A 23,354-nucleotide genomic window follows, 5' to 3' on the forward strand; every position below is an offset into this window, starting at 1 on the left:
CAATAAGGAGAAAGACAAAAGCTCAAATGAGGGCATAATAGCAACAGGCTGAAATTGTTTGAACAATACTTTCTTCATGGAGGGCAGAGAGTCTTCATTTAAGAATGGAGTTGTAGAGGGATTTGAATCTGAAATACCCCCTAATCAGTTCAGCAAATGTAACAGAGGGGATACCCAGCAGACTCTGAAGCCAAATAGAGCCAAGATTTGCAGTGCTCTCATATGCTCAGAGGCTCCAGTTATGATAGAAAAAAGTGGAAGACAAACAAAACAAGCTAACAATTAGGACCTTCAATGGTCAAGTGGTGACATTAGGAGCTCTACAGCTTAATACTGGGTGGTTATACAACTGTAAAGCACATCAAAAGTTAACAATAACTTTAGTCTAACAGTCAGAAACTGTCATCATGTTGAAAGTCAATAAGGTTTAAATACATCTGCTTTAAGGTTCCTTTTACATAGTATTAGCAATACAGCTACTTAGTCCGATGACAAGATGACTACAGAAAAATCTGAGTGTTGAAATCATATAATAACTGGACGCAGATCTAGTTACAGTTGTGCTCATAAGTTTACATACCGTGGCAGAATTTATGATTTCTTGGCCATTTTTCAGAGAATATGAATGATAACACAAAAACTTTTCTTTCACTCATGGTTAGTGTTTGGCTGAAGCCATTTATTAGCAACCAATAGTGTTTACCCTTTTTAAATCACAATGGCAACAGAAACTACCCAAATACAAAATTGATGTTCTTTTTTTCCCCACAAATAGAGCTTTCCTTTGGTGGTATTTGATCGCATCTGTGATTTTTATTTTTTGTGCTTTAAACAAAATAAGAGCAACAATTTTGAAAAAAACGCATTATTTTTTACATTTTGCTATAATAAATATCCTCCAAAAATATATAAAAAAACATTTTTTTCCTCAGTTTAGGCCGATACGTATTCTTCTACATATTTTTGGTAAAAAAAAAAATCGTAATAAGCGTTTATTGATTGGTTTGCACAAAAGTTATAACATTTACAAAATAGGGGATAGTTTTATGGCATTTTTATTAATATTTTTTTTTTACTAGTAATGGCGGCAATCAACTATTTTTATTGTCACTGCGACATTATGGCAGACATGTCGGACATTTTTGATACATTTTTGGGACCATTGTCATTTATACAGCAATCAGTGCTATAAAAATGCACTGATTCCTGTGTAAATGACACTGGCAGTGAAGGGGTTAACCACTAGGGGGCGGGGAGGGGTTAAGTCAGTACTAGGGATGTGTTCTAACTGTAAGGGGGATGGGCTATGTGTGACACATCACTGATTTCTGCTCCTGATGACAGGGAGCAGAGATTAGTGACACTGTCACTAGGCAAAACGGGGGAGATGCTGTTTACATCAGCATCTCCCCATTCGTCCTCTCCGTGAGGCAATTGTGGGTATCCCCGCGGTGATCGAGTCCGCGGGACCCGCGACCCGACTAACGGAGCTTGCGGCAGGCGCGCACACGGTGGCAAATTCAAAGTAACGTACAGGTACGTTACTTTGCGCAGCTGTGCCATTCTGCCGACATATATCTACAGGAGGCGGTCGGCAAGTGGTTAATACTGTGTATTGCCCCCTTTAACATCAATGACAGCTTGAAGTCTTTTGTGATATTTGTTGATGAGGCTCTTTATCTTCTCAGATGGTAAAGCTGCCCATTCCTCTTGGCAAAAAGCCTCCAGTTCCTGTAAATTCTTGGGCTGTCTTGCATTAACTGCACATTTGAGATCTCCCCAGAGTGACTCAATGATATTGAGGTCAGGAGACTAAGATGGCCACTCGAGAACCTTCACTTTTTTCTGCTGTAGCCAATGACAGCTCGACTTGGCCTTGTGTTTTGGATCATTGTCATGTTGGAATGTCCAAGTACATCCCATGCTCAGCTTTCTGGCTGATGAATGCAAATGTTCCTCAAGTATTTTTTGATAACATACTGCATTTATCTTGCCATCAATTTTTACCAAATGTCCTGTGCCTTTGTAGCTCACACATCCCCAAAACATCAGCAATCCACCTCCGCATTTCACAGTAGGAATGGTGTACTTTTCATCATATGCCTTGTTGACTCCTCTCCAAATGAAGCATTTATGGTTGTGGCCAAAAAGCAAAATTTTGGTCTCATCACTCCAAATGACTTTGTGCCAGAAGGTTTGAGGCTTGTCTCTGTGCTGTTTGGCATATTGTAAGCGGGATACTTTGTGGCATTTGCATAGTAATGGCTTTCTTCTGGTGACTTGTCCATGCAGCCCATCTTTCTTGTGCATCTCGAAACAGCCACACCAAATGTTTTCAGAGGGTCCTGTATTTCATCTGAAGTTATTTGTGGGTTTTTCTTTGCATCCCAAACAGTTTTCCTGGCAGTTGTGGCTAAAATTTTAGTCGGTCTACCTGACCGTGGTTTGGTTTCAACAGAACCTCTTATTTTCCACTTCTTGATTAGAGTTTGAACACTGCTGATTGGCATTCTCAATTCCTTGATATATTTTTATATCCCTTTTCAGTTTTTTACAGTTCAACTACCTTTTCCCGCAGATCCTTTGACAATTCTTTTGCTTTCCCCATGAGTCAGAATCCAGAAACATTGGTACAGCACTGGATGAAAGATGCAAGGGTCTTTCAGGAGTCCAGAAACTCATTGACCTTTTATACACACACACACACACATGAATTACAAGCAAACAGATCACAGGTGAGGATGGTTACCTTTAATAGCCATTCAAACCCCTTTGTGTCAACTTGTGTGCATGTTATCAGGCCAAAATCACCAGGGTATGTAAACTTTTGTTCAGGGTAATTTGGGTAGTTTCTATTGTCATTATGATTTAAAAAGGGTAAACACAGTTGCTTGATAATAAATTACTTCAGCAAAACACTAACCAAGAGTGAAAAAAATGTTTTTGTGTTATCATTCGTATTCTCTGAAAAATGGCCAAGAAATCATAAATTCTGCCAGGGTATGTAAACTTATAAGCATAACTGGTATACTTAATCGGTTCCCGACCGCCTCACGTGTATTTACGGGAGCACAATGGCTCCCCTGTGTAAAACCCCATATGGGTACGGGTTCCTTTAAGAGCCATTCTTCCTGATGGGCGTGGCCGCCGGTCGCGATCACCGCCGGCCATGCGCGATCGCGTGTAAACACACAGATCCCTGTGCTGTCAGAAGAGAGGAGACATGTCATTTATTGCTAGTAAGTAGGGACAGTGATATGTCTCCTTTCCTACTCAGTCCTATCCCCATACAGTTAAAACACACTGAGGGAACACACATTTAACCCCTTGATCGCCCCCTAATGTTAACTCCTTCCCTACCAGTGTCATTTACACAGTAATTAGTGAATTTTTATAGCACTGATCGCTGTATAAATTTTAATGGTCCCAAAAATGTGTCAAAAGTGTTCAATCTGTCCTTCACAATATGGCTAAAAATCGCAGCTCACCGCCATTACTAGTAAAAAAAAAAAATAATAATAATAAAAATGCCATAAATCTTTCCCATAGTTTGTAGACGCTATAACTTTTGCACAAACCAATCAATATACAGTAGGTGACCGTGATATTGTGTCAATCTCACCGCATTTATCAGCGAGATTTGACACCTGAGAGCCCCGTCGCGGGAGCCAGCGCCGAGATGGCTCACTCATTGGGAAAGGAAAACTTTTTTCCTTTCGCGATGAGTGACAGGCTGTGCTGACAGCTGTCTGGTATGAATCCTGAGGGGCAACACCACGCCAAATTTTAAATGAAAAGGCTGGTGTGGGTTCCCCCCAAGGGGCATACTAGGCCCTTAGGTCTGGTATGGATTGTAAGGGAAACCCCCTACGCCAAAAAAATCGGCCGTTGGTTGTCGGGGTCTGCGGACGGGGGGCTTATCGGAATCCGGGAGCCCCCTTTAATAAGGGGGCCCCCAGATGCCGGCCCCCACCCTATGTGAATGAGTATGGGGTACATGGTACCCCTACTCATTCACCTAGGGAAAAGTGTCAATAAAAAAAAAACAGTACACAGGTTTTAAGAGTAATTTATTAGGCAGCTCCAGGGTCTTCTTCTGACTTCGGGGGGGTCCTCTTCCGACTGTCCCATTTTTGGGACCATTGACATTTATACAGCGATCAGTGCTATAAAAATTCACTAATTACTGTGTAAATGACACTGGTAGGGAAGGGCCTAACATTAGGTGGCGATGAGTGAGCCAGTGCAACGTGCACAGAACCCCGTCGCCGAGAACCAGCGCGATGGTACCGCGCTGGAAACACAATCTCGCGGTCAGGTACTGTACGCCTAAACTGATGAGGAAATTTGTTCTTTTAAAACATTTTTGGGAATATTTATTATAGAAAAAAGTGAATATTTTTACTATAATTGTCGCTTTTTTTTGTGTATAGTGCAAAAAATACAAATTGCAGAGAGGTGATCAAATAGCACCAAAAGAAAGCTCTATTTGTGGGAAAAAAAGGGTCTCAAATTTTGTTTGGGTACAGTATTGCATGACTGCGCAATTGCCAGCTAAAACGACGCAGTGTCAAATTGTAAAAAGTGCTCTGGTCAGGAAGGGGGTAAAACCTTACGGGGCTGAAGTAGTTAAACATGATATGACACAACCCTGATCCAGGAATAAAACAAAGAATCCCCAGACCATTCTTCTCTCTGATCTTAGATGTGAAGTCTTCTTAGATGGTTGTCATCACTGGGAGAGCAGGGCTATCACGGACAAAACACTAGAATGGAAAAACTAGGCAAACATGTATCTAGTGTACTGGAGACTTCCAAGATGTTATATATCCAATACGAATCTGCTAGTGTATGCTGGCTGACAGAAGAGACTTCAAAGGTCTATCATTTCTTCTTTAATAACTGGAGAGACTACCATGATTTTATATGTCTAGTATGAAATTATCAATGCCATTAGCTAACTGAAGAGAGTTCCAAGTTTTCATATAGCCAGTAGGAGTTTATAATGCAGCTGTTGACAGTAGAAAATCTTCAGTCCTGAAGATAACATGCCAATTCTCCTGAGGGCACTAGCAAATACTGAGGCATGATAGTTGTGGGCAGGTTTATCCTGGGCTTTGTGTTTCTAGTGTCCATTTCTCATGTATAGGGCAGTATAACTCCAACAGACTAAGAATTCTTAGAATTCCTGGACCCTGGATGACAGAGTACATTCTATGTCCCTTTTTTGCATTCTTGACATATTTTGTTATTATATGAGGGTTTTTTAAGCAACATGAAAATATGAGTCAATGTATCAATTTGAAACATATAAAGTGACACTACACTAAGCAAATGTTACAGAGAAACTGTACATCACAAAGCCATTGTCGTTACATAATATGGAGTGTCATGGCTTTAGCTCTTTCATAAAGCCATGGTGCACAGCATTTTTTTAAATTGACATGCTTATTGAAAGTAACTGTAAATAGTGGTCAGCATTTTAACTCTACCATTTGTTGTTCCTTTATATACCTTAAAGTATATTTACACCATCACCTTGTAAAACGACCCATTCAGTTTAAAATAGAAATGAAAAGAAAAACATTTGTGTACATATATAAAAAAAAATGTTATAAACATTATTATAAGTGATCACATAATCTCTGGTCTCAGCTGCATAAGAGCTATGGGAAGAGAAGTAGCACCACGTTGGTCTTCCCAGCCAATGGCTGTGCAGAGGAGCAGAGGCATCACCAGCCTGGGGCCACAGAAGGCCCTGACCCCCCCAACATCATACTGGGCCCCCCATGTGCCCCCCCAACAGGGCCAGACTGGCCTACCGGGATACCGGGACATTTCTCGTAAGGCTGCCTGCCCTGGGCCTGCTTTGGATCTATGCTGTGCGTGGCTGCAGCGCAGCGCTCCCCTCCCTCCTTCTCACGCACAAGCACAGTGGAAGACTGCTGTGTCACATGTGAAATCATGTTCTGCCACGCTATGACAAAAGTCGCACCCTCCTCCTAGACCAGCTTGTGTGATAGATGCAGTGATCTGTCTATCACACAAGCTGGTCTAGGAGGAGGGCGGGACTTTTGTCATAGGATGGCAGAACATGATTTCACACTCAGCTCCGTGACACAGCGCTAAGGCTGCAACGATGGTGAGGCTGTCATGAGGGCACAGTGAGGTTGCAATGAGGGCACAGTAAGGCTGCAATGAGGGCACGGTGAGGCTGCAATGAGGGCACGGTGAGGCTGCAATGAGGGCAGAGTAAGGGTGCAATGAGGGCACTGTGAGGCTGCAATGAGGGCACAGTAAGGCAGCAATGAGATGAGCACGGTGAGACTGCAATGAGGGCACTGTGAAGCTGCAATGAGGCCACAGTAAGGCAGCAATGAGATGAGCACGGTGAGACTGCAATGAGGGCACTGTGAGGCTGCAATGAGGGCACAGTAAGGCAGCAATGAGATGAGCACGGTGAGACTGCAATGAGGGCATGGTAAGGCTGCAATGAGGGCACTGTGAGGCTGCAATGAGGGCACAGTAAGGCTGCAATGAGGGCACTGTGAGGCTGCAATGAGGGCACAGTAAGGCTGCAATAAGGGCACTGTGAGGCTGCAATGAGGGCACAGTAAGGCAGCAATGAGATGGGCATGGTGAGACTGCAATGAAGGCATGGTGAGGCTGCAATGAGGGCACAGTAAGGCGGCAATGATGGGCACAGTAAGGCTGCAATGAGGGCACGGTAAGGCAGCAATGATGGGCACAGTAAGGCGGCAATGAGAGCACAGTAAGACTGCAATGAGGGCACGGTGAGGCTGCAATGAGGGCACAGTAAGGCGGCAAAGAGATGGACATGGTGAAGCTGCAATGAGGGCATGGTGAGGCTGCAATGATGGGCACAGTAAGGCGGCAATGATGGGCATGGTGAGCTTGCAATGCTTTGTCCATGCTGCAGCCCCTCCCTCTTCCCCTCCCACCCGCAACATTTTGATTACAGTTCCAGGAAGAAGAAGCCAGAATCAATCCTCAGATTGCCAGCACCCATGTGAGTTTTTTTTTTTCTTTATGTTTACTTCAGGGAGGGGGAGAAGGAGGTTCTGCAGCAGCAGGGACAGTCATAGATTCATGCTTTTAGTGCAGGTGATGGAGGAAGAGGGGAACATGACTCTTATCTATTCATGTTGTCATGTATTTACTCTGGCACTACCACCCTAACCTGCCACTATTACCTAACCTGGCACTACCACACTACCTGGCACTATTACCTTACCTGGCACTACCACCCTAACCTGAAACTACCATAACCTGGCACTATTACCTAACCTGGCACTACCACCTTACCTGGCACTATCACTTCACCTGGCACTACCACCTAACCTGGCATTGCCACCTAGCCTGCCACTATCACCTAAACTGGCACTATTGTATATCACCTAGCCTGCCACTACCACCTAACCTGGCACTATTGTATATCACCTAACCTGGCACTACCACCTAACCTGGCACTATTGTATATCACCCTAACCTAGCACTATATCACCCTAACCTGGCACTATATCACCCCAATCTGCCAGTATACTACCCTAACATCACTTGACATCGACGTACAGTGAGCTGCCTGTCCACCTGGGGGGGAGGGATGCCAGATATAGGATCTGCCCCAGGTGCCAATTTTGAAAACCATTTATCATTTTCCTTCCACTTCACAATTATGTGCCACTTTGTGTTGGTCTATCACATAAAATCCCAATAAAATACATTTACAATTTTGGTTGTAACATGACAAAATGTGGGAAATTTCAAGGGGTGTGAATACATTTTCAAGGCACTTTATGCGTGTGTGTATATACATTTTTATAGTTGGCCCCCCTACTTTTTTTCACTGTCCCTCCATGTGCCCCCCCCTAAATATGAAAGCTGGAGACGCCACTGCAGAGGAGGGGGTATTTCAGGACAAGTCTGATTACTGGATAAGAACAGGCTCGGTTACCATCAAGCTAGAGAACTGATCATGCTGTGCTCTCATGTCAAGTGTGTTCAGTTTTTGATAAGAAAGCAGAGGGACTGGCAGAACCACCAGGTATTTCACACAAAGGAAGTAATACAAACAGGATATTTTTCATACAAGTACATAGTGCATATCAGGAATATTAAATATTGAGTTTACATATTCTTTAATGTCTAGCTACTTCTTATAGTTAAACAATTAAAAAATAAATTAAATCCACAATCTAAGCCACTTTCATACAATAAATTTATGCACAACGCATACAGTGCATAATGACTAAAATGTTGAAAAAGGAATAAATCTGAATGGAATGTTTTTTATGCTACTGACATTTTGTAGGAATACACCTCTGTGGTTAACAGAAGGCTCAGTCAGAAAACATTACACAAAGTAAAAGCAGACAAAGCACCTGGACCAGGTTTAAATGTTTGCAAAAATCTGTAAACAATATATGCTACTAAAGGTAAAGAGGAATAAGCATGCCTTCGTTAAAACATTATTTAGATATTTATTGAATAACATTTTTATCTACTATGGGATTTGTGCACCTTTAACAGATAGAGTTTCAGAAAGTGAACTATAAAATGAGTTAGCAATTGCCAGCATGGTACAATTAGACCCCTTTCACACTGCAGTTGCGGCACACGTTAGCACTAAAGTGATGCTCGTTTTAGCGGCACTTTAGCGCTTTTTAAGCAATGCTTTTCAGCCGCTAGCGATGCACTTTTAACCCTAAAGAAGGGATTAAAAGTGTCCGTGTTGTGGCGCTTCCGAATCACTTTTCAGGCCCTTTGGAAGCACTGCCCATTCACTGCCCCAGTGTGAAAGTCACACTGAAATTAATGGGAGACGGTTTTCAGGCGCTTTCCATGTGCTATTTCTAGTGCTAAAATGCCTAAAAAACCCACCTCAGTGTGAAAGGGGTCTTATTGATTTGCAAGTAAATAGTGAACAAAAATTTTGCCAGTAGGTGGCACTTAATATAGTTACATAGTTACATAGTAGGTGAGGTTGAAAAAAGACACAAGTCCATCAAGTCCAACCTATGTGTGTGATTATGTGTCAGTATTACATTACATATCCCTGTATGTTGCGATCATTCAGGTGATTATCTAATAGTTTCTTGAAGCTATCAATGCTCCCCGCTGAAACCACCGCCTGTGGAAGGGAATTCCACATCCTTGCCGCCCATACAGTAAAGAACCCTCTACGTAGTTTAAGGTTAAACCTCTTTTCTTCTAATTGTAATGAGTGGCCACGAGTCTTATAGGGCGTACACACGGTCGGACTTTGTTCGGACATTCCGACAACAAAATCCTAGGATTTTTTCCGACGGATGTTGGCGCAAACTTGTCTTGCATACACACGGTCACACAAAGTTGTCGGAAAATCCGATCGTTCTGAACGTGGTGACGTAAAATACGTACGTCGGGACTATAAACGGGGCAGTGGCCAATAGCTTTCATCTCTTTATTTATTCTGAGCATGCGTGGAACTTTGTCCGTCGGATTTGTGTACACACGATCGGAATTTCCAACAGCGGATTTTGTTGTCGGAAAATTTTATCTCCTGCTCTCCAACTTTGTGTGTCGGAAAATCCGATGGAAAATGTCCGATGGAGCCCACACACGGTCGGAATTTCCGACAACACGCTCCGATCGGACATTTTCCATCGGAAAATCCGACCGTGTGTACGGGGCATAATTAAACTCTCTTCTGCGAAAAAGTTTTATCCCTATTGTGGGGTCACCAGTACAGTATTTGTAAATTGAAATCATATCCCCTCTCAAGCGTCTCCTCTCCAGAGAGAATAAGTTCAGTGCTCGCAACCTTTCCTCATAACTAATATCCTCCAGACCCTTTATTAGCTTTGTTGCCCTTCTTTGTACTCGCTCCATTTCCAGTACATCCCTCCTGAGGACTGGTGCCCAGAACTGGACAGCATACTCCAGGTGTGGCCGGACCAGAGTCTTGTAGAGCGGGAGAATTATCGTTTTATCTCTGGAGTTGATCCCCCTTTTAATGCATGCCAATATTCTGTTTGCTTTATTAGCAGCAGCTTGGCATTGCATGCCATTGCTGAGCCTATCATCTACTAGGACCCCCAGGTCCTTTTCCATCCTAGATTCCCCCAGAGGTTCCCCCCCCAGTGTAGATTGCATTCATATTTTTGCCACCCAAATGCATTATTTTACATTTTTCTACATTGAACCTCATTTGCCATGTAGTCGCCCACCCCATTAATTTGTTCAGGTCTTTTTGCAAGATTTCCACATCCTGCGGAGAAGTTATTGCCCTGCTTAGCTTAGTATCGTCTGCAAATACAGAGATTGAACTGTTTATCCCATCCTCCAGATCATTTATGAACAAATTAAATAGGATTGGTCCCAGCACAGAACCCTGGGGAACCCCACTACCCACCCCTGACCATTCTGAGTACTCCCCATTTATCACCACCCTCTGAACACGCCCTTGTAGCCAGTTTTCAATCCATATACTCACCCTATGGTCCATGCCAACGCACCTTATTTTGTACAGTAAACGTTTATGGGGAACTGTGTCAAATGCTTTTGCAAAATCCAGATACACCACGTCTACGGGCCTTCCTTTATCTAGATGGCAACTCACCTCCTCATAGAAGGTTAATAGATTGGTTTGGCAAGAACGATTCTTCATGAATCCATGCTGATTACTGCTAATGATATCATTCTTATTACTAAAATCTTGTATATAGTCCCTTATCATCCCCTCCAAGAGTTTACATACTATTGATGTTAGGCTAACTGGTCTGTAATTCCCAGGGATGTTTTTTGGGCCCTTTTTAAATATTGGTGCTACATTGGCTTTTCTCCAATCAGCTGGTACCACTCCAGTCAATAGACTGTCTGTAAAAATTAGGAACAACGGTCTGGCAATCACCTGACTGAGTTCCCTAAGTACCCTCGGATGCAAGCCATCTGGTCCCGGTGATTTATTAATGTTAAGTTTCTCAAGTCTAATCTTAATTCCGTCCTCTGTTAACCATGTAGGTGCTTCCTGTGTTGTGTCATGAGGATAAACACTGCAGTTTTGGTTACTGAAGCCCCCCGATTCACTCGTGAAGACTGAGGAGAAGAATAAATTCAATACCTTCCCCATCTCCCCATCCTTTGTAACCAGATGTCCTTCCTTATTCTTTATGGGACCAATATGGTCTGTCCTCCCTTTTTTACTGTTTACATACTTAAAGAATTTCTTGGGATTTTTTTTGCTCTCCTCTGCTATGTGTCTTTCATGTTCTATCTTAGCCGTCCTAATTGCACCCTTACATTTCTTATTGCATTCTTTATAAAGTCTGAACGCTGAGGATGATCCCTCAACCTTGTATTTTTTGAAGGCCTTCTCCTTTGCTTTTATATGCATTTTTACATTGGAGTTAAGCCATCCAGGATTTATGTTCGCTCTTTTAAATTTATTACCCAATGGGATACATTGGCTAATGCCCTTATTTAATATGCTCTTAAAGCAAACCCATCTCTCCTCCATATTCTTTGTTCCTAATATTTTATCCCAATTTATGCCTTTTAGCAAGGTTTGTAGTTTAGGGAAGTTGGCTCTTTTGAAATTCAGTGTCTTTGTGTTCCCTTCATGTTTCCTATTTGTGTGATTTATACTGAAACTAATTGACCTGTGATCGCTGTTACCTAAATTGCCCCGTATTTCCACATCTGTGATCAGGTCTGTATTGTTGGTAATCAGTAGATCCAGTAATGTTTTATTTCTAGTTGGTGCGTCTACCATCTGACCCATAAAATTGTCCTGCAAGACATTAAGGAACTGACGAGCCTTAAATGAATGCGCGGTTCCCTCCGCCCAGTCTATGTCTGGATAATTAAAATCCCCCATTATGATAACACTTCCCATCCTTGTTGCTAATCCAATTTGTGATAGGAGATCTGTCTCCACTTCCTCCCTCAGGTTAGGGGGCCTATAGCATACTCCCAGTATTATTTTTCCCATTAGCTTCATCCCTTTGGAGCTCTAACCATAAAGATTCTACCTCATTCCTAGCTCCCTCAGTGATGTCATCTCTCACATTCACTTGTACATTATTCTTGATATATAGGCATACCCCTCCCCCTTTTTTACCCTCTCTATCCTTGCAGTATAGGGTATACCCTTGAATGTTTGCCAGCCAATCATGAGAGCTGTTGAACCAGGTCTCCGAAATTCCCACAAAATCCAAATCCTCCTTGTACAACAGTATCTCTAGTTCACCCATCTTTTCCGCCATGCTCCTGGCATTGGTGAACATGCCACATAGTTTAGACCGGTCGCATATTGTCCTCGTATTGGGTGTTTCAAGATTGCAACTAGGACTTGCTACTATACTCACCTTGTGTTTTTGTGCTTTGGTTAACCTACCACTAATGCCCCCAATACTACCCTCTGGAATATCTTCCGTGCTGGCTATCACTGTCTCTGGACCCTCCCCCCATCGCCTAGTTTAAAAACCCCTCTAACTTTTTGGCCATCTTCATTCCCAGCAGATCTGCACCCTCCTCATTTAGGTGCAGTCCGTCCCTTCTATAGTACCGGTTACCGACTGAGAAGTCGGCCCAGTCCTCCAGGAACCCAAACCCCTCCTTACTACACCAGCTCTTCAGCCACTTGTTTACTTCCCTAATCTCCCTCTGCCTTTCTGGTGTAGCTCGATGTACCGGTAGTATTCCTGAGAACACTACCTTGGAGGTCCTTTTCCTCAATTTAGCACCTAAATCCCTAAAATCGTTCTTTAGGACACTCCATCTGTCTCTGACTTTGTCATTGGTGCCAACGTGCACCATGACAGCCGGGTCTTCCCCAGCCCCTCCCTGTAACCTGTCCACAAGATCCGTGATGTGCCGAACCCGAGCGCCCGGTAGACAACATACTGTTCGGCGCTTCAGGTCTTGGTTACAGATTGCCCTCTCTGTCCTTCTAAGAATTGAGTCCCCTACCACCAGAATCTGTCTTTCCTTTCCCTTTGCTGCCCCCCCACTCTCACTGCAGGAGTTCTTCCCCTGGCAGCTAGGAGAGTCCCTCAGCTCCAGCAGTGCTGGTCCCTGACTGGTTTCACCAATGTCACTCAATGGAGCGTACTTATTGGGATGCTCCAGTCCTGGATCGGCCTCTCTGGCACTTCCCCCTCTACCCCTCCTGACTGTCACCCATCTACTCTTTGCTAGTGCCTGCACCTCTTTGTCTCCACCCGCCTCTGTGCTGGCCCCTGCCGGCACCTGCTGTGTACGTTCCTGGCTCACCTTTAGTATGGAGGGACTTCTCAGTGCTGACAGTTGCTTCCCCAGATTCAAAACCTGGGCTTCCAGGGAAACAATGTGCTTACATTTTGCACAGCAGTATTCGCCCTCGATCGGATGATCAAGGAACGCATACATGCGGCAAGATGTACAATATAATATATATATATATATAATATAAAAATGCTTTTCTAATTGTCAACATAGAAAATGTAGTGAATGTAGGCTATTTATGTATTACTTTTTGTTTTTTAACTTGTGTTATTCAAACGGTCCCTAATTAAAGTAATTGTAAAGGTAAAATAGTTTTTTTTTATTAAATAACATACATCTCTATACTTGCCTGCTCGGTGACCTCCTCTTCTTGGGTCCGCTGCTGGTTCTCTTGGCTCCTCCTTCTTGTCCAGTGCCCCCATGGGAAGTAATCCATGTAGTAATCCATGTAATAATCCAATTAGTGAAGATATTACCACTGCAGCTAAATGCCTGCTCGCTTACTTCAAATTATAACAAGCCAGCGGGCATCCCAGGTTATTAACCAAATGTGGTCATGACTACATTTGGTCAATAATGGTAGCCATCATCCCTGGCCTGTTTGTTGACTGCCATTTGTGATAGGAGTAGTAACAGGAGAGGGTCATAGTGGTGAAAGTCATTGTGTTTGTGTCGGCAAGTCTTCGGGCATCGCTCATCATGATTAACAATGGATCCACATCACTGGAAGAGATGACTGATGTTGGATTAACATCACAGGACATTATTCAATTTTTTCTTTATAAAAAAACTTTTTTCTATAACATGTGTTTTGGTTTTTACTATTTCACTCTTTCTTACTACATGCATTTTTTTGTGAATGAGTAACAAGGGTAATGTTACCCTGTACTCATTCAAATAGAAGGGAGAACCAGATATCAAAGGGCTCCATTATCTTAAAGGGGACATTGTGAGTCAAATAAGTCCCTATCCTCAGAACCTCATATCCACTGGATCAGGAATGTAGGGATAAGGTTCTTGTCCCCATCAACATGTGATATGTTTCAGAAGGAGGGAAGTAAGTTTTCTGCAACACACCCACTTTCCTGGCCAGCCTGGCTGCATGCCCAGATAAAGATTTGTGGAATTTAGGGGACACAACAGCATTTTTTATACAAATGTCTTTATTTAATCAAGGACAATTAACCAGTCACATGGTAGTCCGTAGTACAGAAAGCTGCAAAGCAATAAAATAAAGGAGCCAGAATCAGCATTGCACACAGTCCTCCTACGGGGGGGGGGGGGGGGGGGTGCTAACTTTTTTCTTGTAAACAAAGTGGAATAGAAACAACTTTGCAAATAATTTGAGTGAATAGAGAGGAAAAACTTTCCAACTCAACATGACTATGAGTTATGTTGTAATGTAATCATAACCAGAATTAAGAGGCTTAAAATGTTAACATCACGTATGAGGAATTAAAAGATTTTTCAATTAGGAGAAGTGGTTATAACTTTAAAAAAAAAAGTGGGAGTTAAGCTAAGGTGAAGGGGAAAGTCAAAGACCATTTTGTTTTTATGTGTAAGTTTCCCCCTCAAAATTCAAAGATAATCCAGGATCCAATCCAGGATTTAGGTCTGATGTGGATTTTAATAGGGAACCCATACTTTTATAGTTTTGATATTTTCTTTTTCTGGACAGGCCTAATATGTTACAGTATGGGATGGATAATAGATCACTTATATTGGCTTTATTGTTCACTTGCACATTGGAATAAGAGCACAAGGGTTTCTTGTATTTGATTTATATACTGAGACGCCATAGTCCAAAAATTCTGAATCGCTGGGCAAAACCACCAGATGTGGGCATGAGTACAAACCTCACTTCAACCTCCCCGGCATTCAAGAAGGATTGCTAGAAAAATCAAGTGTAAGATCATGAGTGTGTTGTACCAATGAAACAGACATTTATTATTGGTTTCCCCACTTTCACATGCAGATAGATGAGAGAACTGTAGAATTTTTTGTTTCTATTCATCCAACAATTGATGACCTGGGTCAGTTTCTAATTTTGAAAATATTGTTGGTATGCAGCAGAGCCCATACATAGAAGCAATTTACACAACTGAGAAATAGAAAAAAGGATTGAGAAAGTGAAGTTTCTGAAAAAAACATGGACTTTGTGGGCACAACGTGAGGCAGTACATATATAAACTAAATAATCTTTATTACAATTATGTTAAAAAAATTTAACATAATTGTAATAAAGATTATTTTGTTTATATACAGTATGTACTGCCTCATGTTGTGCCCATAAAGTCCACATTTTTTTCAGAAACTTCACTTTCTTAATCCCTTTTTCTAATATTTGGATGTTGGTAAGGTGGGGGGTCCTCCTTCCCCACAACTGAGAAATGCATTTGGCTGGAGGTGAAGACAATGACAAAAGAGTCTCAATTAAATGACTTTCACCATAGGAATGGATAATCTTTGGCAAGATATTTACAAAATTTCAGAGTTGAGTATACCTTCTTCTAACTATCTTTTTGAATTAGTGGGCTTATTGTTGTTGAAAAATTTTCAAAAATAGATTCTCAAGTTACATGGTGCAGAAGAAGAGGTTGTTCTGGGGACCAATTCTGAAATTGATGGTCTAGAAGGCCCTGGAGGAAATAAGAACATCCTAGAAGTGGCAGTAGTAGTGCGTTATCAGGCCATTGCTGCCTTGCATGGATATAATCCCAAGTTGTTAGGGATAAAATCATAAGAATAGAAGTGTAAGGCTTAATGGATCTGTGTGTGTGTTTAAGTGTGACTGGTAATGGTAGTAGCATGGTAATAATGTCTAAAGTCCGGGAGTGTTAACCGCTCTGTTTACTTTGGTTCCAATTAAAAATATCACAGTAGATAATTGTTGTTTTGACTTTTTGGTAGCATAGGAAAACAAGGTGGTGACAAAATTAGAAGGGGCACCTATGAGTAACATTTGAAAGAAAAATAAGGCTCTGGGTAGTACATGGTTGTTCACAACGTGAATCTTACCCAACCAAGAGTGAATGACAACCAACATCCAGGCCCCTGTTAATGGCATCCAAGAGGGAAATATACCAGTAGTTAGTTGGGAATAGATTAGAGAGGGTTGGTCTAAAGAAGATGCAGAAACAGTTTAGTTTGTTCCATTGCCAAATGAAAGAAAAATGTGGCTAAACCTCTCTTGCAGGCAGGGTAAGATTTAACAATTATTACTTGGTGAGGTGTATCTTAAAAGAGGAAAGGGTAGCAATATGACTAGAGTCAAAGGTAAATTTGGAAGGGTTATGCTTGGTTGTTGGACATAAAATACGGAATCATCAGTGTAATCACAAGTTTATCTATGGCCTCCAATGCAAGCATTCCATATGTCAGGATTATTATGGACTGTTGCCAGGAATGGTTTTAAAGAGATGGAAAACAGCAGGGAGGACAAAGGGCACCCCGTTAAGTAGTATTGCCCAGAACATTCCCCAGAACAAAGGAAATATTCAGAGTGCCATTACTACAGACCTGAGCACTTGGTGAATCATATAAACCAGATGTCTGATGATGTATGTTGTAAAGTGGTCATTAGGTAGACAATCCAGTCTACCCATTCTGTTTGAAGGAGGAGGGTGGGCTGGACATGCCTATGAACAAGTGCCACAATGCACAAGGTAATTAAAGAATTGTCTCAAGACCCTCTACTGTGTATAAACAGTTGGATCTACAGAGATCTATTTTGGGAGAAGAGAAAAGAGCCAGTAGGCATGACCTTGGAATAACATTTATTGTCAATACTTAGTAAACATGTTGGATGGTAGCTCGCATACACTATTGGATCCTTTCCTGGTTTAGATATCAAGGTAACATGGGCTTACAATGTCTCTGGCTGAATTGCTCACCTAATGTAATAAAGTTAACATAGGAAGCCAAATTAGAGATCGAAATCTCATTAAAAATGTATAATAGGCCAATATCAGACCATACAGTACTTAAGTTAGCCTGTTATAGGTTGAATAAGATTCATCTGTTGTACGAATTGGCATGGGGGTTAGGGGTGAGGGGTAAAGAAATATTGTAAAGATTGAGGTAAAAATCTTTAAAGGTGTGGGCAATATTGCAATAGGGTATCTGAAGGAGATTTTATTTTAGACACAAAGGTGGCTGATTTCTTGTCTTTAAGTAATCTAGCTAAACTTCTGCCTGGCATAATGCTCCACTTGTGTCTTTTTTGTGAGATAAGACAGAAATAGTGTTTTGCTTCATATGCTAAGATTATTTTAACTCCTTTTTCTTTAGAATGAGTGAGCACAATTGTGTCTTTTGGATCAATAGATAATGCATTTGTTCTAGGGAAGTAATTTGTGAGACCAGAAATTAAAAAATATTTTGAGAACATTTAACATTTTGAGAATGTTCTTTCTTTTTTCTGGTGCCTAGTTCTATCAGCTTCACACACATAACTGTGTGTACCTCCCAATAAAATTCTGTTAATGTGTCACTCAAATCATTTGTTTGGAAATACAGTTCTTAGTTAGAGATGCTGCATCTGGTGGGTTGTTCAATAAGGAATCTTTCAATCACTAGACCACTTATATAAAGTAGGTATAACTATAGTAGCAGTGACAGGGTTGTGATCTGATAGGATAACATATTCTATACTAGCCTTACTGTACATAATGAGTCTAAATGGTGATGATATACGAAAATAAAATCTATTTTTGAGTATGAATTATGAACATGAGAATATTAGTACTATTCTCAATCATGTGGGTACAATGCCCAATCTGTGTCAACTAGTTGCATCCTATAGAGGAGCTATAACCCCCTAATGGGTTTTACTTCCTCTTTTTTCCCCTGATTTCCCCTGCAAAGTAAAGGAATAATGGGCTAGTATGCTTTGCAAAATAGCCCATTATGTACAACTTACCTGCAATCAAAGCCCTCATTGTCACCGCTGGTGGCTGCATCCATCTTTTCCCCTCTTCCTTCCGGGGCCGCGGACTCCGGCTCTGTGACTGGCCGGAGTTGCGTAACGCCACTCTCACACATGCATGCAGGAGCCATCAGTCACAGCACTTGCTAGTGAAGAAACGGCATGGAGGGCCGTTTCTTCACAGCACAAGCGCCGATGATGTTGACGCAAGCGTATATGGTAAATATCTCCTAAACTGTGCAGGTTTAGGAGATATTTACAGTACCTACAGGTAAGCCTTATTATAGGACATGGCCCTACATTGCCTGTCCTTCCCCCCTCAGCCTCTGCTGCCCCCTCACCTCACTGCAGAGCATAGAGCAGGACATATCACAGTACTGGATGGAGGACAGAAGCTGCTGTAGTTAACTGTTCACATTAACCAGCAGGTGATTGATTGCTTGGAAGCTGGGTGGTCCTAGCAACCAATCACCAGCTTGTTTATGTAAAAAGTTAACTCAAACAGCTCTCGCTCCCACACTCCATCCAGTACTGTGACACCTTTCACTCTCCACTCTGCTGTACAGTGTACACCAGTGTAAGGTAGGAGAGTGCTACTTACACTATGTGTGTGTGAGTGTGTGTGTGTGAGGGGGGGGAGTGATGGGGGGAGAGGAAACTACAGTGGGGGTGAAGGGGACAGATGACAGATGATTTTGGGGGACACTGCTATGGGGGGGCAGAGGACACTACAGGGAGGGGTGATTTGGAGGTGGACAGAGGGCACAGGACACTGCTATGGGGGAGCACATGACACTACAGTGGGAGGAATGTGATGTGAAGGGGACAGGGGGGCAGAGGACAGAACAGTTGGGGAGTTGATTGGGTGATGTGAAGGGGCAGATGATACTGCTTTTGGAGGCACAGGACACTGCTATGTAGGGAACAGTACACTGTTATGGGGGGCAGAGGACACTACAGTGGGGATGATGTGAAGGGGCAGATGCTATGAGTAGGGGGAGCAGAGGACACTACAGTTGGGGGTTATGTGAAGGGGTGCAGGACACTGGTATGCAGAGGAAGAAGATACCACTGTATAGGTAGGCATAGGGACAGAGGACACTACTGTGGGAGGATGATGTGAAGGAAACAGAGGACACTACTGTGGGTGAGGAAGGGGATGGTGCACAGAAAACTATTTATTTATTTTTTTTATTCCCTCCATGTTGTCCAGGTAGATCTCAACCTCTGAAAGTTTGCCCACCCCTGCTATAATACCACTGGGTGTAATATAGTGAATTTAGTCTAGTTATGGTGGTATGGGTCAAATGGATTTCTTGGAGATAAGTAATGAAAGGCATTTTATTTCTTTCATCAATTTCATCTTGCCTATGCTGTTGATTCCTCTTAAATTACAAGAAATTAATTTCTTACCATAAGAGAGAAGAAAGCAAACAAAAACAGTTTCAGAAAATAAAAAAGCAGGGGGTAGGATGGAGGTAAGATAGGGATGACAAAAATCATTGAAAACCATAAAAATCTGTGGAAAATCACTCATATAAGAGTCATATGGATCATAGCTGAGCAAGGGTTGGGGTTGAACATATCTAAGCAAGAACTTCAATGTGAAAGGAAATCCAACAAGTGGAGCACTCAGACACTAGGCTCTGTAAAAAGCAACCCAGAATAATTGAATTTGGAACATGTCTGTCTTGGAAAAATGCTACTTAATAATCATCAGTCACCACAAGCAGCTGTTGCAAACAATTAAACGGGAAATATAAGAACAGTAGTACAATTTGAATCTTCAGTCCTCACAGTGGAGTGTGCAACCTTTCGCTATCAGAGAAGCAGAGAGAGCATCATAAAAGCCTCTGGAGAAGTCTAGGCCTGGTAATGAATAGCTTCAAGATGAGTAACAAAAAAGCAGAGGGCAATTTGATCATGGAGAAGAGGCAGATGTGTTGGACCTCCATTATTTCATGGAGAGCTGCAACTGGTCCTCAGGAAGCTAAAGAAGGGTTAGTATGGTGGCTTGCCATCTAAGTAGTTCATGTGTCTCTATGTGAAGGTTGGAGCAAAAATTCTGAAGATCTTAAGGGATTCAGAGAGTATTTGTTTGTCTGTCTTTACCGGTGATTAGGCAAGCTTGAAATCCTCATCTGTATTGGCAGTGTGTAATTTATTCAGAAGAGGATGTCATAACTGACACCAATGTTTCCCTAGCCAAGTTGGAAAGCAACGTGAGGGTGTGTCACGGAACGTTCCACACTCCACTTGAGTGCTTCCGTCAGTATACCGCTTCCTTGTAGTCTGGATATAGATATCAGATATTCCAACCGCTCTCAAGCATAAAACAAGGCGAGACTTGCTTCACTGCTAACATGGACTGACTCTTTATTTGAGATCTTACACAAATATATACACAGCAGAATGACTAAAACCTAACCTAATTAACATGAGCTAATTAACTAATCCTTTATACAGCCTAGGTGACTGAGACATGACCTTTTGCCCAGGCTTGTGGTCACCAAGCTTCACACAGTAACAGAGTTAATTATCATAAGTACAACCACAGGACATTTTCTCACAATAGCAGCAGCTCCAATAGGAGTCGACCCGTCTCCTACATTGTATAGAGGACAATGTGATCAGCTCATTCAATTAACATGTTGAGTTCAGAATCAATCAAACCAAGAATAGTCTCTACATACATCCTGGGAGATATTGTGGACAAATATTACTGTCCCATTTTAAGTAGTCCAAGATATATTTTCTCACTCACCCTGTGCCAGGATAGCACATGGTGACTTAGACATAAGAGGTGTATGGGGAGCTGAAACAAGGCCATCCCCTACTTTCCAAGGGATTCTGAGTTCCATGGGCCCTTCCGTCACATCTCTCCCCTTTCAGCAGAAGACTAACACAGGAGGAGACCCCAGACGGGTTGACTCCGAAGTTAGTCAGTAGTTCCAGTCCTCTAATGCCTGTATCCACACAGTACCCCAAATAAATTGTTCCAAACAAAGTATTACTCACCCAGCCAACCTCTGCCTCTCTCAGAGAACATATCTGCCGCTGGGGAGAGGCCTGGACTGGCCCTTCTCCCTGAAGTCCTTTCTGCTGCTGGAGAGAAGACAGGGTGAATGGGCTCACTCCGTCATGCTGTTGGGGATCTGGGCCAGCTGCCCAGCATCCCTGGGGTATACAGGTGGAGACTGAAGTCCCAGTCATCTTCATAGGAAAGCCATCCTCTGTTAGTTGAGGGCAGAGACCTGTGGTCACCGAGCTTCACACAGTAACAGAGTTAATTATCATAAGTACAACCACAGGACATTTTCTCACAATAGCAGTAGCTCCAATAGGAGTCGACCTGTCTCCTACATTGTATAGAGGACAATGTGATCATCTCATTCAATTAACATGTTGAGTTCAGAATCAATCAAACCAAGAATAGTTTCTACATACATCCTGGGAGATATTGTGGACAAATATTACTGTCCCATTTTAAGTAGTCCAAGATATATTTTCTCACTCACCCTGTGCCAGGATAGCACAGGGTGTATGGGGAGCTGAAACAAGGCCATCCCCTACTTTCCAAGGGATTCTGAGTTCCACGGGCCCTCCCGTCACAGAGTGGAACCATCAAAATCGACAGAGTGTACATATCTGAGATGAGCTTATGCATCACCTCCTCCTAGCAATGGAAGTAGGAGAGCGTGTTCCAGACATCTTGGTATTTAGATTGCAGGGGCAAATAGAATGGTGAACTCTGTCAAAGCGCAGAGGGGTCATGGCAAGTTTACTCAGCACAGGGTTACAGATCCCCTTAACAGTGTCCAATAAATCTTCTCCCACCTGAGGGATCCCCTGAATGCGTATGCTATTTTGCCTGTTCCTGTTTTTCTGATCTTCCTGCTTGTATAACGAAGTAAATTGTGCATGTGCTTAGTGGCTGCTTGCAATTCACATATGGCCTTAAAATGTAGATCAATCCTGGCTTCAGTGTTCTCAACTGTAGTGAGAAAGTGAGTCTGAATACATGGTGGACGTGTCTTTAGTAAAAGTTAAGGGGACAGAGCATCGTGCCTAGCTCAGATCAAGTGGATACGTTTCTTAACAGGTCTGCCATCTTCAATCTACATAATTTTATTTCCATCACATCTTATAGTAATCAGTGGTGGGATGTTGATTGAGGAAGTCTCATAGTCCAGAGCCTGTGTCAGAGCTCAACTCAAATGCATTCAACTAGTGCCAGTAACAGGTCACACGTTCCCCCCCCCCAATCTTTTTCATTTAAAACACATGCATCTGTAAGATTTATCTGAATATCAGATTCACTGCTTTATAAATGTGCCTCATATAGTTTAATTTGCAAGTGAACCGATGCATACTGATACAATTAAATGTGGTCTGGGTAGATAGGCTTCAATTACCTTTGCTCCTATGAGGGATAAAACACCATCAAGGATAATGACACTGCACTTAACAATGTTTCAAATAGTAATAATAAGAAGAAATAATAATCATGCACTGAGATCTGTCTTTTTATTTACCTCTCTATTCCTTCAGCCTTGCTAACATTTTCTATTTTGTTTCCTTTGCATCTGTTGGCATTTTAAAAAAGTACTTTGGGAATAAAGATGTAAGAGGCAGATGTCTGTCAAGTCAGACAACAGATGAGTTAGAATTTCAATCTACTCACTTTTGGAGGAAAATAATTAGTGTGAGAGTTCCTAGTTGCTTGTGTAGTTCCCTTTCGTCCTCTGGATACAAACCTAATGGTTTTGCCTCTGACAAGAAGAATGATTTTTCTAATGTTTATGGCAAATGTATTCACTAGAGGAAGGTGACTGACAGTGTGCTGCCAGCGGTCATGACTTCCTATTTTAGGCTGCCATTTAACATGCTGTTTAATTTTTTAATAAAAGGAATTATACCGCTTTGTGCCAACATAACTCTCATGAGTATCTAAATCTACTGTTTCTACCTATAAAAAAGTAACATTTTGCAGAATATGATTATCAGCTGTTCAGAGACCATGTGGATAATTGATCTGAATTTCTTTTCCTGTCAGTGATTTAATGGTTTGACTCATAAAACTAATACACATAGATATTTTAACCCTGATGTCAGATTTCAATAAAATATAATGAGCTCTTTTTCTTTCTGGTATAGAGTC

This window comes from Aquarana catesbeiana, linkage group LG02 (genome assembly GCF_042186555.1).
Source record: "Aquarana catesbeiana isolate 2022-GZ linkage group LG02, ASM4218655v1, whole genome shotgun sequence".
Taxonomy (NCBI): domain Eukaryota; kingdom Metazoa; phylum Chordata; class Amphibia; order Anura; family Ranidae; genus Aquarana; species Aquarana catesbeiana.